We start from the raw sequence: 17,590 nt of genomic DNA, 5'->3' as shown, positions 1-17,590 counted from the left end.
TTAATTGAACGAATGTATAAAAGAAGCAAGCCCACCTACAGTCCTCTACACAACACTCACTCTCTCCTCCATCTTTCCCAATGTTCATCCTTTTTCCAGAGTAACCTGAAAACCACACACCTACCATGAGGGCAGGAGGCATATCTGTTCTGTTCCCTATTGTATCCCCAGTGCCTAGAACCCTGCCTGATGTATTTTAGGTGTTCAGTAGACATTTGTTGACCATATGAATGAATTCTTCAAACTTATTGTTCAAAACCCACCTCCTCTACCCAATTCTCACTATTCCCAGAGGACTGTCCTCCACCTACTCCCCTCCTCCTTTCTGAGGGAAAATTGCTTTCTGTAAATCTCTACTCATCACACCATCCTATCTTTTTTTTTTCCTTTTTGATTTTTTTGAGACAGAGTCTCACTCTGTTGCCCAGGCTGGAGTGCAGTGGTGCAATCTCAGCTCACTGCAACCTCCGCCTCCCAGGCTCAAGCGATTCTTGTGCCTCAGCCTCCCAAGTAGCTAGGACTACAGGCACACACCACCACACCTGGCTAATTTTTGTATTTTTAGTAGAGACAGGGTTTCACCATGTTGGCCAGGCTGGTCTCGAACTCCTGAACTTAAATGATCCACCTGCCTTGGCCTCCCAAAAAAATATATAAAACTTTGCAATTACAGGCATGAGCCACCACACCCAGCCTCAACCTGTCATTATCAAGAATTTTGGTGCAAATATACCAGTTTGGGATTACATAAATTCTTCCCAATTTGATACAATCCAGAAATCAACCATGTACTATGTACTCATTTTTTTCCCTATGTGCAAAAAAAAAAAAAAAAATCTGTCCTGTAAACCTTATGGGCCTATTTAACAATCAGATTTAGGTAACTATTCAGGTAGGCATGAGAACAGATTATCCCGCTGTGTTCAACATTGTGGTCGACAGAGAATTGCAAACTGCAATTAACGTCACTCATCCATCCCTAAGTTTCCAAGAATGAGAACACAGTGAAATGTGCTTCATGGTAAAAATCTACCGAGTAGAATCTAAATTTTCTTTGATGGTTTCTGGATCTACATAGCCCCAGGATTACTCTGAACATCAATATCTTTTTATGAAAGTTATACAGAAGCATGTCAGTCAAGGAGCCTGTTTGCAAGAGTCCTGTGTGTGTTGGCTGGGGTACCCACCCCACACACTCCAGGTCGCTCTGTGCTGCAGTGCCCACCCATTGAGGATTTCATCTAATAAACCTCAGTGACCCCTCCTAACTGGCCTATTTGCTGATGAAACCAGCTGCTGAACTACCCCCTCAACTCTCCCACTTGCAAACTCCATCTCCTCCAAATTCAAGTGGGAAAGACAATTGTTTTATTTTATCTTAGTCTTTTAATTATCTTCTTCTATTTACTTTTCTGAAGCTTAGAGCTATAAAGGACTTTGGGTACACGCAACCAGACATTGCTATATAAGACTATATATATATATTTTATATATATATATACAATTAAAAGTTAGAGGGTCATTACACCATAGGATAAAACAGCAATAAAAACTTTATACTTAGAGCTTAGGTTAATCCTTTTAAAAGCACCTGTTTTTTGGCTGGGCGCAGTGGCTCACTCCCGTAATCCCAGCACTTTGGGAGGCCAAGACAGGCGGATTACCTGAAGTCAGGAGTTTGAGACCACCCTGGCCAACATGGCAAAACCCCGTTTCTACTAAAAATAACAAAAATTAGCTGGGCATGGTGGCAGGAGCCTGTAATCCCAGCGACTCAGGAGGCTGAGGCAGGAGAATTGCTTGAACCCAGGAGGCAGAGGTTGCAGTGAGCCACTGCACTCCAACCTGGCCAAGAGTGAAACTCCATCTCAAAACAACAAAAAAAAAGCACCTGCCTTTTGAGGACTGTATCAGGACTCAGGCGTCAAAAGCTGATTTGACCATCTGTGCTGGAGAGACAGGTAAAAAATTAGAAGGTCAATCTAACCAGGCCTTGCAGTTAGGCTTAGAGTTCATGACTGAGGCATCATAACATGATGGGTACACCATATTTTGATGGCTATCATGATATTTCTAATAATAACATCTACTATAAGAATAATAAGGCTACCATTTTGTGAAATAGGCATTCGTATCCCAGTTTTGCTGACAAGAAAACTGAGGCTGGGACAGGCTGTGTATCGCCAGGACTGAGAGATAACAAGTGAAGATTGCTGGTCCTCAGACCCATCTGTGTGATGCCAAATCTCATTCTCTTAACCACCCTGCTCATTCCCAGCCCTGCCCTGTACATACACACACACCCTAACATAGAGAATATTTGTAATTATCCTGGCTGCCCAGCGTCTGAACTCCCTTCCTGGGTTCAGGGAATCCTCTATTTATGTATGAATCTTGTAGGAGGCAGGGCGTGGAGCCTCCTGGTACAGAAGCTGAGCCCCTTGACTCCTGCCTTTTCCAGCACCCCTTGCTGCTGGGGCTGCTGGGGCTCAAGCACATGACCTAGGTCCAGCCAATCAGATGCACCCTCCTGGATTCTAACTCAGGAGCTGGTGGGGGTTAGAAGGGAGCCCACAAGAAGCCCTTCTAGCAGCAGGAGCAGCCTGTTCTGTGTGCTTGTTCAGGATCATGGGGGCAATTTCTCATGGTTTAGCACATCCCCTTGGTGCTGTTCTCTGACAGTGAGTGAGTTCTCATGAGATCTGCTTGTTTAAAGTGTGTGGCACCTCCCCTGCACCTTCCTCCTGCTCCAGCCACGTGAAGTGCCCCACTCCCCCTTGGCCTTCCACCATGATTGGAAGCTTCCTGAAGCCTCCTCGGAAGCAGAAACCACTATGCTTCCCGAATAGCCTGCAGAACTGTGAGCCAGTTCAATCTCTTTTCTTTATAAATTGCCCAGTCTCAGGTATTTCTTTATAGCAGTGTGAGAACGAACTAATAAAAACATGCTCATGAAAAGACCTAAGGGAGAGCTGGTAAATGTGCCTTATGAATAGTCCTTAGCTGAATCAACCATCCCAATCATTCCAAAGACGATCCTAGTCTTTCTTGGTTTTAGATGCAATACACAAATCCTCTCACCCAAGCTTGGACAGTCGACACCATCTTTTCCCCAGAAAAATCATCCATTAGAGAACCACAGACTCCCCGCCTCCCAGGAACTCCAGTGCTCTTGGGCTGCACCCACCCTGTCCCCTCCCCTATGCCCTTGCCAATCCAGCAGCCTCTGCAGAGGGTTTCTCTGCAAGGATATCAGATGTGCATCCTCTCTAAAGAAGCTGCCTCCACCCAGAGGCCGAGTCAGGTTGGGAAATGAGAACAGAGTTTGAATCCAGAAGAACTGTGTTCAGTCTCCCTCAGAGGCTTTCTGACTGTGGGATCATGGACAAGTCACAGAGGGCTCTTTTCCCAGCTCTAAAAAGGAAATGGCATCTGCCCAGCTCTGCAAGTGAGCAGGAACCAGATGGGACAACGCACGGGGAGGCATCCAGGAACAGCATGGAGCTCTACAGACGTCTGCAGCCTCCCCACTCCCATCCTGTCCTGCCTGCCAAGGTCCTACCTGTCCTGCAGGGCCATCTTAGCCTGTGGGAGTTGGGGAGCAGGCAAGGGATGAAGGCCTGGGCTGTGTCCATAGAAAAGCTCGCCTGGCTCTGCTGTGGGAAAGATCCGTGAGGCCAGAGCTATGAACTGTTTCATCCCAAGGTTTGAGGTGTGCAGGTGGGAACCCTGCCCTGATGTGCCATGAGCCAGAGGGGCTTTGAGCCATGGGCGGAGGACAGGAGCTCAAAATGGAAAGAAGAGTCCAGCTTGGAATCATCTTCTGGGTTTATCTGCATGAACTGCTGCACACCAAGGCTGTGGGGAGAATTTTTGTTGAGAGAGGAGAGTTTAGACGAGGAGGTTCTGTTGGTCCCAGTGAAGAGAATGCAGCAAGAGCTTTCTATTTTCTAATAGAGGGGGTGGGCCGGGCGCAGTGGCTCACACCTGTAATTGCAGCACTTTGGGAGGCTAAGGTGGGAGGATCACTTGAGCTCAGAAGTTCAAGACCAGCCTGGGCAATGTGGCAAAACCCCGTCTCTACAAAAAATACAAAAATTAGCCAGGCATGGTGGCACATACTTGTAGTCCCAGCTACTCAGGAGACTGAGGTGGGAGAATCACTTGAACCCAGGAGGTGGAGGTTGCAGCAAGCTGTAGTCACACCACGGCACTCCAGCCTGGGTGACAGAGCGAGACCCTGTCTCAATAAAAAATTAATTAATTAACTAATGAATAGGTGAGGTGTGGCTGAGGGTAATGGATGAGACAAAGGTATCAGCAGGTGACAGAGATCAGATAAAAACCAAATCCTCCCATTCTACATGAGGACTACGCCACTTCGGAGCACCCCAAACTCAGGGACACTTTGAGTTGGTGGCCCTTTGCTCTTAACTGTTGCCTGCAACCAAAAAGCTCCCTTCTCCCTCAAATTTTAATCAAGGCCCTCCTCAGATGTCACGACGTTCACGATGGCTTCCCAGAACCCCTGCAACAGGTGAACCTTCGTGAGCACCCCTCTCTCATATCACTGGTTCTACCTCCTGAGAGGGCCACACACAGAGCCTGAAGACCCAAGTTCCAACTCCAGCTAACAGCGTGATTTTTGCACAAGTTACTCCATCTTTTTGGATACAGGGATAAAGTTTATCTCCAGACGTTTCTCTCGAGGTTGCTAGTTGTGAGGCTGGAATGGCTAATAAGCAGGAAAATGCTTTGGCAGCTCTGAATGGCCCCGGGCAATTGCCAAGTTTTACTGAGACCAGTTCTGTCTTGAGGGCTGAGGGACAAGTCTCTGCTTACCTTTGCACTCCTCCTAATTCTGAACACCTGACCTGCTCGACATCCTGGGCACCTTGATCTCAGAGTGGAAAGCCCCGGAAGGCAGGGAGCCCCAGAAGCAGGGAGCATGTACACCTGCTGCGATGGGGTGAATTGCGGCCCCCGCCACCCAAATGCATCTTTTGAAGTTCTAACCCTCAGTACCTCTGAATGTGGCTTTATGTGGAAACAGGGTCGTTGCAGAGAAAAGTTAAGAAGAGATGGTATAGGAGTAGGGTGGGCCCCCAATCCAGTCTGACTGGTGTGCTTATAAAAAGGGGAAATGTGGACACAGACACACACGGGGAGAGCACCCCGGGTGAAGGTGAAGGCAGAGATCTGGGTGATGCTTCTAGAAGCCAAGGAACGCCCAGGGTGGCCAGCACTCCCAGAGGAAGCCAGGGAGGGCCTGGGACAGTGCCTCCCTCACAGCCTCAGAGGAACCCGCCCTGCCGCCACCTCCATCTGGGACACGTGGCTTCCGGAACTGTGAGGCAGGACATCTCTGTAGGCGCAGCGTGCCTCATGGTGCTTTGTTACCGCAGCTGTGGTAAACTGTGACAGCCTGGGATTTACTGAATTTGCCGGGCAAGGAACTGGAGCTGCGAACCCTGGGAAATGCTGGTTCAGGCTGTTCCTCAGGGGCCTCCGCTCCCTGAGGAACTTGGAACACAGCCCTGCAGGGTGTGAGGTGTGGGGTGTGGTGTGTGGTGTGTGTGTACATGGTGTGAGGAGGGTGTGTATGATGTGTGTGTGGTGTGTGTGTGTGGTGTGGTGTGTATGTGTAGTGTGTGTGTGTGGTGTGGTGTATGTGGGTGGTGTGGTATAGTGTAGTGTGACGTGTGTGGGTGGTGTGGTGTGTGTGGTGTGGTATGTGTGTGTGGTGTTGTGTGGATGGTGTGCGGTATGTGTAGTGTGTGGTGTGTGTGGTGTGTGTGGTGTGATGTGGGTGGTGTGGTGTGTGTGTGGTATGGTGTGTGTGGTGTGTCGTATGGTGTGTGTGGTATGGGTGGTGTGTTGTGTGGTGTGCGTGTGGTGTTACGTGGTGTGCGTGTGGTGTTATGTGGTGTGTGTGTGGTGTGTATGTGTAGTGTGATGTGTGGGTGTGGTGTGACATAGTGTAATGGTAAGTAGTGTGGTATGGTTGTGTAGTGTGTGTGTTGTGTGTATGGTGTGGTGTGTGTGGTGTGGTGTGTGTTGTGTGTGGTGTGGTATGTGTGGTGTGTCATTTGTGGTGTGGTGTGGGTGGTGTGTTGTGGTGTGGTGTGTGTGGTGTGGTTTGTGTGTGGTATGTGTGTGGTGTGTATGGTGTGGTGTGTGTGGTGTGGTGTGTGTTGTGTGTGGTGTGGTATGTGTGGTGTGTCATTTGTGGTGTGGTGTGGGTGGTGTGTTGTGGTGTGGTGTGTGTGGTGTGTGTGGTGTGGTGTGTGTGTGGTGTGTATGTGCAGTGTGTGGTGTGTGTGATGTGGTGTGTGTGTGGTGTGTATGTGCAGTGTGTGGTGTGTGTGTGATGTGGTGTGTGTGTGGTGTGTATGTGCAGTGTGTGGTGTGTGTGGTGTGTGTGTGTGTGGTGTGTATGTGCAGTGTGTGGTGTGTGTGGTGTGGTGTGTGTGTGGTATGTGTGTGGTATAGTGTGGTGTGGTGTGTGTGTGTGGTGTGTATGTGCAGTGTGTGGTGTGTGTGGTATAGTGTGGTGTGGTGTGTGTGTGGTGTGTATGTGCAGTGTGTGGTGTGTGTGGTGTGTATGTGCAGTGTGTGGTGTGTGTGTGGTGTGTGGTGTGTGTGGTGTGTATGTGCAGTGTGTGGTGTGTGTGGTGTGGTGTGTGTGTTATAGTGTGGTGTGGTGTTGTGTGGTGTGTATGTGCAGTGTGTGGTGTGTGGTGTGTGGTGTGGTGTGTGTGTGGTGTGTGTGGTATAGTGTGGTGTGATGTGTGTGGTGTGTATGTGCAGTGTGTGGTGTGTGTGGTGTGGTGTGTGTGTGGTATGTGTGTGGTATAGTGTGGTGTGTTGTGTGTGTGGTGTGTGTGGTGTGGTGTGTGTGTGGTGCGTGTGTGGTGCGTGTGGTATAGTGTGGTGTGGTGTGTGTGTGGTGTGTATGTGCAGTGTGTGGTGTGTGTGTGGTGTGTGTCTGGTGTGTGTGGTGTGTGTGGTGTGTATGTGCAGTGTGTGGTGTGTGTGGTGTGGTGTGTGTGTGGTGTGTGTGGTATAGTGTGGTGTGGTGTGTGTGTGGTGTGTATGTGCAGTGTGTGGTGTGTGGTGTGGTGTGTTTGTGGTGTGTGTGGTATAGTGTGGTGTGGTGTGTGTGGTGTGTATGTGCAGTGTGTGGTGTGTGTGGTGTGGTGTGTGTGTGGTATGTGTGTGGTATAGTGTGGTGTGGTGTGTGTGGTATGTATGTGCAGTGTGTGGTGTGTGTGGTATAGTGTGGTGTGGTGTGTGTGTGATATGTGTGTGGTATAGTTTGGTGGTGTGTGTGTGATGTGTATGTGCAGTGTGTGGTGTGTGTGGTGGTGTGTGTGTGGTGTGTATGTGCAGTGTGTGGTGTGTGTGGTGTGGTGTGTGTGTGGTGTGTGTGTGGTATAGTGTGGTGTGGTGTGTGTGTGGTGTGTGTGGTATAGTGTGGTGTGGTGTGTGTGTGGTGTGTATGTGCAGTGTGTGGTGTGTGTGGTGTGTATGTGCAGTATGTGGTGTGTGTGGTGTGGTGTGTGTGGTGTGTGTGGTGTGTGTGGTATGTGTGTGGTGTGGTGTAGTGTGTGTGGTGTGTATGTGCAGTGTGTGGTGTGGTGTGTGTGGTGTGGTATGTGTGGTGTGTGTGTGGTGTGTGTGGTGTGGTGTGTGTGGTGTGTGTGTGGTGTGTGTGTGGTGTGTGTGGTGTGTGTGTGGTGTGTGTGGTGTGGTGTGTGTGTGATGTGTATGTGCAGTGTGTGGTGTGGTGTGTGTGGTGTGGTGTGTGTTGGGGGGCAGCGTGGTCAGGAGCAAGAGTGGTTCACACACAGCTCCCCCTCCTGTCCCGTCTCCACCCCATTCCCCGCAGGGCCCCATCAAACCCAGCTACTTGACTTTCCCTTCCCGTCAGCCTGGAGCAGGCTGGAAGAGGAGGAGAGGAGAAAAGAAGAAAAGCACGAAAGTACGAATCCTTCCCAGGTTCTTCTCCACGTCCTTTTCCTCCCCTTCCTTCCCGCTCCCCCAATCCAGTGCCAAATGTCAACCGGGAGCATCAAGTTGACCTGACACTTTCTGAACTGGCAGTTCCCTTCTGGGCCATGCAGCACAAATAGACATCTTCTGCATTGGCTGAAAACAAAGTTGGAAAGACCAGACTCCATTAAAAAAAAAGAAGAAGAAGAAAAGAAAAGGTAAAAACAGATGACACTGCCCCTCCCACTATTTATGCCCCTCCCCAGATTGCTATCTCCAAATACAAAATGCTGCCTGGAATCCCGACCAGTGCTCCAGCACAGCCTCAGAGACCAGAACAGAAGTTACCTGAAAATGAAGGGCACGCCTGTTTCAGATCTGAGCTGGCACTAGGATGTATCCTTCGCCTCTGGAATCTGGAGCCCGCACAGACTCCATAGGCGGGGCAGAGGCCAAAAGTCAGGCCTGGAGGCTGATTCCTAAGCAGACAGCCCAGCTCTCAGCAGAACACCTAGCGAAGGGCCGCGAAAATTATGCAGCCTCACGTGCCATGCCAGCCTGGCTCATGCACTTGCATATTTTGGGCCTTCCCTCAGCTGATGGGGACTGCTTGCATGGAATGACCTGGCGCCCCTGGGCCAGGGACAACTTTGTTTTCGAAAACATTGTTTCCTGTAACAGCTCATGAAGAACTGAAAACCTCACAGATGGAATGCCCCCAGAAGCCAGAAACTCTGCACACCATCTCCCAGTCAAAGATGATGATTCTCCTGACATTATAGTCTCCTCAACCTCTTCCTGTGGCAGGTACCCGTCCCCAAAGTGGTTCAGGCCAGGCCTGCACTTCCAGAATGAAGGGTGTTCTTCAAAGGACATCCCCCCATGAAGTGCAAGAGGGTTACTTGGTCATCCAAGGCAACTGTGGTAAATGGCAAGGTGACTCCAGGCTGTCCCAGCGATAAAAATGCTGCCACGTGAAAGAGGTTGCCCAGGTAGAGACTCACCTAATCCATCACAATGATCCAGAGACACGGCTCCCCTGGGGTTTTATCCCATGTAAGAGGAGAGGGAACAGGAATGGGTGCCCCAGGTCACACCAGCAGACTGAGGGATCCTTTGACTCCACATTTTTTCCAGCACTACAAAACATTGAGAATAAATGACACATTTACTGAGACCATTCATTCAAGATGGTTGCATGCAAATGAAGTTATTGTGGCTTACATGCGTGAGTTATTACGAGTTCAAGGCCATGTGTCTTCATATAAGCTGGGGTGCCTTTTCTTCTCACCTAGGAGACAATAGAATGTTCCATGAGGATCAAAGAGCCGTGAGGGCCAGGCCAGTGTGGGAGAAGGAGTGTGGAGAGAGGTGTCTGGGAAAAGAGAAAATCGGCAGTACCACTAGGCGCATTAGAATAGAGTAAGGAGTTGCCAGAAGACGTGGGCTGGGGGAGTGGACAGACCCCGCAGATGCAATGCCTCAGCCAGCAGCACCAGGCAAGAGGTGGTGAGGAAGAAGGAGTTGATTCAGATCAAGTCCAGGAACCATGGGAACTGTCCCCAGGCTGGCCAGAGCAATCCTCTGCTTCCACGACTGCCTGAGAGAGTCCAGTCACTGCACACTCATGTCCTCACTGCAGGATCAACACAGTGGCTCTGGAAGACCTGACTGAATGAGTATCCTTGGTGACCCCCCAGGAGAAGTCACTGAGGGAATCAGAGTGGGTGACCCACTGGCTGCACCCAGGGCCTCTGACCAAAACAGGAAAGACGGAGAGCAAGCAGTCGGCTGGCCCGGGACACTCAGGCCAGATGCGGGAGGGGTTGTTGCATTTAATAAAAATGAGTGATAAATCATGATCTGGGAGAAATTGGAAGCTTCATCACCGCTGGTGGGAATGCAAAATGATGCAGGTGCAGCCACCATGGAAAACAATTCGGTAGTTCATCAAGTTAAACACAGAATTACTGCTTGACCCAGCAATTCCACTCCTAGGTATATACCCAAAAGAATTGAAAGCAGATGTTCAAACAAAAATGTATGCAGAATGTTCATTATAGTTCATAGCAGCACTATTCATAATAGCCAGAAGATGGAAACAACCCATATGTTCATCAATAAATGAATAAACAAAATATGGCAAACCCACACAACTGAACACTATTCAGCCATAAGAAGAAATGAAATACTGATACATGCTACAACGTGGGTGAACCCGAGAGCATTATGCTGACAGAAAGAAGCCAGACGCAAAAGGCCACATGTTGTATGACTCCACTATATGAAATAGCCAAAATAGGGCCAGGAGTGATGGCTCATGCCTGTAATCCCAGAACTTTGGGAAGCTGAGGTGGGCAGATCACTTGAGGCCAGGAGTTTGAGACCAGCCTGGGCAACATGGTGAAACCCTGTCTCTACTAAAAAAAAAAAAAAAAAAAAAATAGAAAATAAAAATTAGTCGCGCATGGAGGCAGGCACCTGTAATCCCTGCTATTCAGGAGGCTAAGGCAAGAGAATCACTTGAACCCGAGAGGCGGAGGTTGCAGTGAGCCGAGATCATGACACTGCACTCCAGCCTGGGAGACAGAGCAAGACACTCCATCTTAAAAAAGAGAAGAAAAGAGAAGAAATCCAAAATAGGCAAATCTATACAGACGGACACAGACGCATGGTAGCCAGGAACGGGAGAAGGGTGAAGGGCCAGAAAGAGGCTGCTAATGAGTATATTCTATTTGGGATGATGAGCAAATTCTGGAACTAGAGTGTACTTAAAGCCACTGAATCGGACACTTTGAAATGGCTAAATCGGTAGAGAGACCCCGCCCCCCTGACGAAAAAGATAGCCAGCAATTTTCCTCCTTCCTAAGTTCACAAACTTTGATTTATTTGAAAAGAAACTTGATCCACAACAGATTAAAAGCAAAGTTGCAAGCTTTTAGTCATTCTCTGATGTCAGATTTGCGTCATCTGGAAGCAACATTATGTTTGGAGGCTCTGCTCTGAGAAGCTGGTCCTGAAGGAGGAGGACAATGTCTGGCCACCCTCGTCCAAGTCGCTGTCCAGTAATACCCCTTAGCTTTGCAGAGGACTTGCAAGACCTTTGCAAGATCTCACTTTTCACTTCTCATCCTCGCTTCTACATTGTGACAGACAGACGGGGCTGTGGTTATTTCCTTAATACAGAGGAAGAAGCTGATGTTCTTGGGAATGAGGGCCAGTTGAAGGTCATCACAGCCTGAGGGAAGCAGCATCTAGACTCTGTCCAGTGCTGCTTTCCCCCATGAGCACCTCCCTGGTTTTGACATATCGTCTCAGGCTGAAAGCCTCAGAATCTTTGGCAGAGAACCACTGTGAAGCTCCACAGTGGGTTGCCTGAGCGCAGTAGTGACATCAGAGAGACGTATTCTTTCTCCAATTCTGCCCCTAGGGAGGCAGCTGGCCTGCCTGAAGGCAGCAGAGAGTGGTGAGGAAATGAAGTAAAACTCAGGGTCTTAAAACCAATACTAGAGGGTTTTTTTTCTCTTTTTATTTCTTTCCCCAAGATTAGTCACCTAAAAGCCATATCCTTTTATCGCAAGAACCCAAATACTCTTAGATTCAACCGCGTGAAATCTGCATGTGTGCGGAAGTATAGTGAGTAGAATTTTGTCCCTCAAAAAGATATGTTGAAGTCCTAGTCCCCATACATGTGACAATGGCTTTATTTGGAAACAGCGTCTTTATCAATGCAATCACATTAATATGAAGTCATACCAGATTAGGGTGGGTCGTGATCCAATGACTAATATCCTTATAAGAAGAGCGACATTTGGACGTAGAGACATAGAAGCGACCCAGGGATGAAGGCACATGGTGACCGAAGCAGAGACTGGAATGATGCAGCTGTAAGCCAAGGAATGCCAAAGAGTGCAGGCAACCGCTAGAAACCAGGAGCTTTTCCTAGAGTTGTCTTTGGGAGCATGGCCCTGCTGTCACCTTGATTGATTGGAAGAATACCCTCTAGAACTGCGAGAGAATCCATTTCCATTGTTTTAAGTCACTCAGTTTGTAGTAAATAGTTCCTGTAGCCCCAGGAAATTACTAATATAGTAAGGGCAAGACTGTTGGATGCTGGTCCTTTCACATGCCACCATCTCACAGTGGGTCAGGAGCCTGTTATGGGTCACCCAACTTCAGCCATCCACAAGATGCCCAGCTGGCCCCAGGGGAAGAGGCAAGCAGCCTTGGCTTGCTGGGCCCCTGGGCTTAGTTGCTCACAGAGCAGGCACCATCTTGGCATCCTTGACTCACAGCAATGGTTACTGGTTCTTGACAGGCCCTGGACAGACCTCAGTCCATGCACTTCTCTCTTTTCTCATGACTCACTCTCCTAGCCAAGAGTTTGGCAAACAGCTTCTACAAAGGGAAGTATCTTCAGCTTTGTGGGCCATGTGGTCTGTGCCATGCCCTCTGAACCCCGCTGCTGTAGTGTGGAAGCAGCCGTAACAATACCTAAATGAGTGAGCATGCTATGTTCCTATAAAACTTTATTTGTGGACATTGAAACTTGAATTTCATATAATTTTCGTGTGTCACAAAATTGTATTCTTGAAAAATTTTTTTCAAATATTCAAATATGTGAAAACCATTCTTAGCTTGCCAAGCGGTACAAAAACAGGCAGCGGTGGCTGGTTGCGGTGGCTCACGCCTGTAATCCCAGCACTTTGGGAGGCCAAGGCAGGCGGATCACGAGGTCAGGAGATCCAGACCACGGTGAAACCCTGTCTCTACTAAAAATACAAAAAATTAGCTGGGCGTGGTGGCGGGCGACTGTAGTCCCAGCTACTCGGGAGGCTGAGGCAGGAGAATGGTGTGAACCCAGGAGGTGGAGCTTGTAGTGAGCCGAGATCTCGCCACTGCACTCCAGCCTGGGTGACAGAGCGCGACTCCATCTCAAAAAAAAAAAAAAAAGAAACAAAAATGTGAAAACCATTCTTAGCTTGCCAAGCAGTACAAAAACAGGCAGTGGTGGCCAGGTGCAGTGGCTCACGCCTGGCCAGCACTTTGGGAGGCCAAGGCAGGTGGATCACCTGAGGTTAGGAGTTTGAGACCAGCCTGGCCAACATGGTGAAACCCATCTCTATTAAAAGCACAAAAATTAGCCGGGCATGGTGGTGGACACCTGTAATCCCAGCTACTCAGGAGGCTGAGGCAAGAGAATCACTTGAACCCGGGAGGCAGAGGTTGCAGTGAGTCGAGATCATGCCTGAGCAACAAGAGCGAAACTCTGTCTAGGGGGAAAAAAGTCAGGCAGCAGCCCTGTGGCTATAAATGCTAAATATATCAGATGATCCACAAATTCCTGTCTCCAACTCAGGTGTCTTCGGAGCTTCAAATAACTCCATTTATGTCCACTTGGATGTAGAATGTGTATTAGGTTTTTCAAATGTAATGTATTCTAAATACCACTTTTGCTCTCCCTCCCCACCTATACCTATCCCATACCTGTGGTTTTCAAACATTAGTATACCCCATCTCAGAATTTAAATAACCAATCAGGCCAGGTGCATGGCTCACATCTATAATCCCAGCACTTTGGGAGGCTGAGGCAGGTGGATCACCTGAGGTCAGGAGTTTGAGACCAGCCTGGCCAACATGGTGAAACCCCGTCTGTACTAAAAATACAAAAATTAGCCTGGCGTGGTGGTGCATGCCTGTAATCCCAGCTACTAGGGAGGCTGAGGTGCGAGAATCGCTTCAGAAGGAACCACAAAGTCTGCACACCATTTCCCAGTCAAAGACGATAATTCTCGTGACATTATTGTCTTCTCAACCTCTTCCTGTGGGCAGGTACCCGTCCCCAAAGGCGGTTGGATTCAGGCCTGCATTTTCAGAATTAATGGTGCAAGGAGGCAGAGGTTGCAGTGAGCAGAGATCGTGTCACTGCACTCCAGCCTGGGTTACAGAGCGAGACTCCATCTCAAAAAATAAAAAAATAATTAATAAATCAAAAACAGAATCTCCACATGATTCAGTAATTCCATTTCTGGTTATATATCCAAAACAATTAAAAGCAGGGTTGCAAAGAGATAATCGTATACCCATATTTATAGCAATATTATTCACTATAGCAACCCAATTGTCCATCCACAGGTGAACAGATAAGCTAAATGTAGTCTATGCGTACAATGGAATATTACACAGTGTTAAGAAGGAAGGAAAATCTGACACATGCTACAACATGGATGAATATTAAGGACATTATGCAAAGTGAAATAAGTCTGTCACAAAAGGATACACACTGTATGATTCCACTTAGATGAGATACCCCGAGTACTAACATTTACAGAGACAGAAAGAAGAATGGTGGTTGCCACAAATGAGAGGGAAGAGGAAATGCGAATTGTTGAAACGGCATAGAGTTTTAATTTTGCAAGATGCAGAGAGTTCTGGAGATGGGTTGAATGATGATGTGAATGTATTTAACACTACTGAACTGCATACTTAAAATGGTAAAAGTAGTACATTTTATAATTTATATTTTATTTTTGTATTTTATATTTTGTATTTTGCCACAATCTTTTCCAAAAATCCAATTCCCTCCTCTTTCTCTGTGCTCTGCTGTGATCCGGCCCTGCCTTCATCTCTGACCTCATTTTCTATGCCACCTCCCCTACTCCTCAGCTCCAGCCATTCTGGCTTTCTGGCTAACACCTGTTAAAGCGTTTAACACCCACTAAGGCATTTCCACCTGGAATCTTCTTCCTCCAGAGAGTCTCGTGACTTACCCTTCCACTTCCACAGGGTCTGCTCAAGGAGACCTTCCCTCACCACCCTTTCTAGAATGGCAGTCACCCTGACTTTGTTCCTTTTTGCCACACTTCCTAACTTGACATTAGGTTGTTTGTTTATTTAGAGACAAGGTCTCGCTCTGTGATCCAGGCTGGTGTGCAGTGGTGTGATCACAGCTCACTGCAGCCTCAACCTCCCAGGCTCAAGTGATAAACCCACCTTAGCCTCCCGAGGCCTCTGGTCCCAAGGGACCAGAGACTCATGCCATCACCCCCAGCTAATTTTTTGATTTTTTTGTAGAGACAGGGTCTTGGTTACCCAGGCTCATCTTGAACTCCTGAGTTAAAGCAATCCTCCCATTGCCACCTCCCAAAGTGCTAGGATTCCAGCAGTGAGCCACCACACCTGGCCGACATTATAGGTGCAATTGTCTGTTTGTTTATTCTTTCTTCTTGTGAGAGCAGGAGTTTTTGCCTGCTTAGCTTACCACATAGCTCCTGGCACACAGTAGGTGCTCAATAAATACACTGTCTGTGCAATGAGCTGCTGAGAGAATAAATGTGAGCCCTGCAATACAATCTCACATAGAAAGACAAGGGCAGGGGTCCCCAGGGACTTCAAATCACCCTCTTACTGCTCAGTAAATGCAACTTTTTCCCTGGACAGTAAAGAATGGAATTGTATATGTAAAATACTGAGAGCTCTTAGAGAAAATAGTTACAAAATTCATAGCAACCTGCACACAGCAAAGCTCAATATTCATGGAATGCAGATCTTCAGGACTGGCATGATTTTAAAATTCAAACATAAGCTGTTTTTCCACGTTCTTTAACCACAAATAAGGCTGCCGGTCTGGGGTCAGGATACCGTGGAGTCAAGAGGACTCCTGGGTGACTAGTGCCACCACTCACTTGCAGTGTGACCTTGGGGAAGCCACTGTTCCCTCGCTGGGCCTCCGTTTTCTTTCCAGTCCTAGTTAAGGACCAGGTTGCTTCCCATGGGTCACTTCCGACTTGAACATTTTTGCAACTCCAAAAAGTTGTAGTTCATTCATTCTTCAAGATTTCTGAGAATTTAAGTTCATCTGAAACTGCTCGTTGGTAAGTATCCTTTTTTTGTCCTTCCATTGGTTGGCAATGCAAAACAGAAAAACAATTCTACCCAGGAGTAAAACCACAATGATTCATGTCATGTCAAACCCAAATGCAATGGGGAGGGGAGGGAATAGGGATATTTACTCATTCTTGGAATAAGAAGGAGTTTGAACTCAAAACTGCATTATTCACGGTAACATCATTCATCGTGACAAGCTGCTGTGTTTTTCATGAGGTTGTAAGATGTAATTGCTCAGGCATTCAGATGGTTTTAGAACGAGGGAGTGTCATCCTATCAATAAAAACAGAACAAACTCTGTCTTTGGGGAGGCTAAGAGTGGGGCTTAAGGGAAGGGCACAGCGAGGGAGACAGAGGCTGGGGCAACAAGCACTGGGGCAGGGGGTGGGGTGGGTGCTGCAGTTCCCCGCGCCCAGCCCACCCTTCTACAAGCCTGCCCCGGACTCACCATCAGCTGAAATAAAGCAGGAAGTGGAGCAGGGGATCTGTGGGCCCCACAAGCTCAGAGGAAGGAGGGCAGCAGGGACTTTCAGTGTGTGGCTATAGGAAATTTACCAAGTGGAACGGGAGACTCCAAAGAGTTCATGTGCTTTTCCGAAGAAGGGTCCAAAGGCACTTAGGCCAAAAATAGATGAATAGATGAGTGAGTGAGTGAGTGAGTGAGTGAGTGTACATGTGTGTACATGTGTCAGTTCTGGTAATCTACAAAGACAAGACTGGCTCTCCCCAGCTTAATCCTCCCACCCACCCCCACACCCCCTTCCGTTCTCGCATGTCTGAGCCTGTCTGTCTGGCAGAGGGAGAGGTGAACCCAGCAGCCTCTGGGGAGAACTAGAAAGGAAGAGAAAATAAGGCTAAGAAGTTTGGCCACCCCTGCTCCCCCGAAAAAAGCTACTATCATCAAAGGGGAAGGGCCATTACACTGATAGTCTACTCCGGCCTCTGTGACCAGAATTTGTTCTTGTGGAATGTAGCCGGAGAATCTACAAGTGAAAACGCAAGGCGTTGCTTTCACCAAGATATAAAAAGCTGTGGCACCAGCAGCATAGGTGCCCACCACTGCCACTGCCCATCCACCCCACCCCACTGTCACTCACGCACAGATGGCCCTGTGGCCTCGTTTCCTGAGAACCTCAGAGGACGCAGAATCACTCTAGCCCTCTGAAAACTCCTTAGTGCCTTAGCACTGTGAGCAAGAGTGGCATTAGTCATTTGAGGAAGTGGCGGTGACCAGCAAGAGACAACCTTCATTGAAGGCAAAAATGAGGTGATTTCACACAGTTCTGCAGATAGCAGAGGCCTCTCCCTGAATGCAAATGTTACCATGACAGGAGACAAACACATGGCAATTCACCAGGTGATAGTGAACAGGTGTGCCTTTGGGTATTCCCAGAAATAACTGGAGTTGGACATATTCAAAGACAACCAACCAAACATCCAGGAAAACATGACGCCATGAGTAGGGCTAGCAGACAAAAGAAACAGACTCACAGAGGTTTCAGATATTCAACTCACTATACACGGACTAAAACAATTCTAGCTACTCTATTCAAAGAAATAGTCAACACGTTTGCAAATTCTAACTAGGAACTGGAAACTATAAGAAGTGTCACATAGTTGATATAAAAAAGGAACTCAGAAGAACTTCTAGAGGTGAAAAGTACAATAACTAAAAATTAAAGAGCATATAAGTAGCTTTAACCACACT

The 17,590-nt window shown here is 48.0% G+C and overlaps 2 long non-coding RNA genes across 2 annotated transcripts; both read right to left on the bottom strand.

Moving 5' to 3' along the window:
- Window positions 1-3,010: 3,010 nt before the first annotated feature.
- Window positions 3,011-17,052, bottom strand: LOC129022688 (uncharacterized). The gene is made up of 4 exons (XR_008496515.2): window positions 16,980-17,052; window positions 9,220-9,286; window positions 9,000-9,134; window positions 3,011-3,858 (listed from the first exon to the last, which is right to left on the bottom strand). It is a non-coding gene; the product is annotated as an uncharacterized LOC129022688 (long non-coding RNA).
- On the bottom strand, window positions 15,192-16,602 carry LOC129022689 (uncharacterized). Its single transcript, XR_008496516.2, has 2 exons — window positions 16,331-16,602; window positions 15,192-16,155 (listed from the first exon to the last, which is right to left on the bottom strand). It is a non-coding gene; the product is annotated as an uncharacterized LOC129022689 (long non-coding RNA).
- Window positions 17,053-17,590: the final 538 nt, after the last annotated feature.

The sequence above is a fragment of the Pongo pygmaeus genome, chromosome 22, assembly GCF_028885625.2.
Source record: "Pongo pygmaeus isolate AG05252 chromosome 22, NHGRI_mPonPyg2-v2.0_pri, whole genome shotgun sequence".
NCBI lineage: Eukaryota > Metazoa > Chordata > Mammalia > Primates > Hominidae > Pongo > Pongo pygmaeus.
Note: the sequence above shows the minus strand (reverse complement) of the source record. Positions and strands in the feature narration are given on the sequence as shown.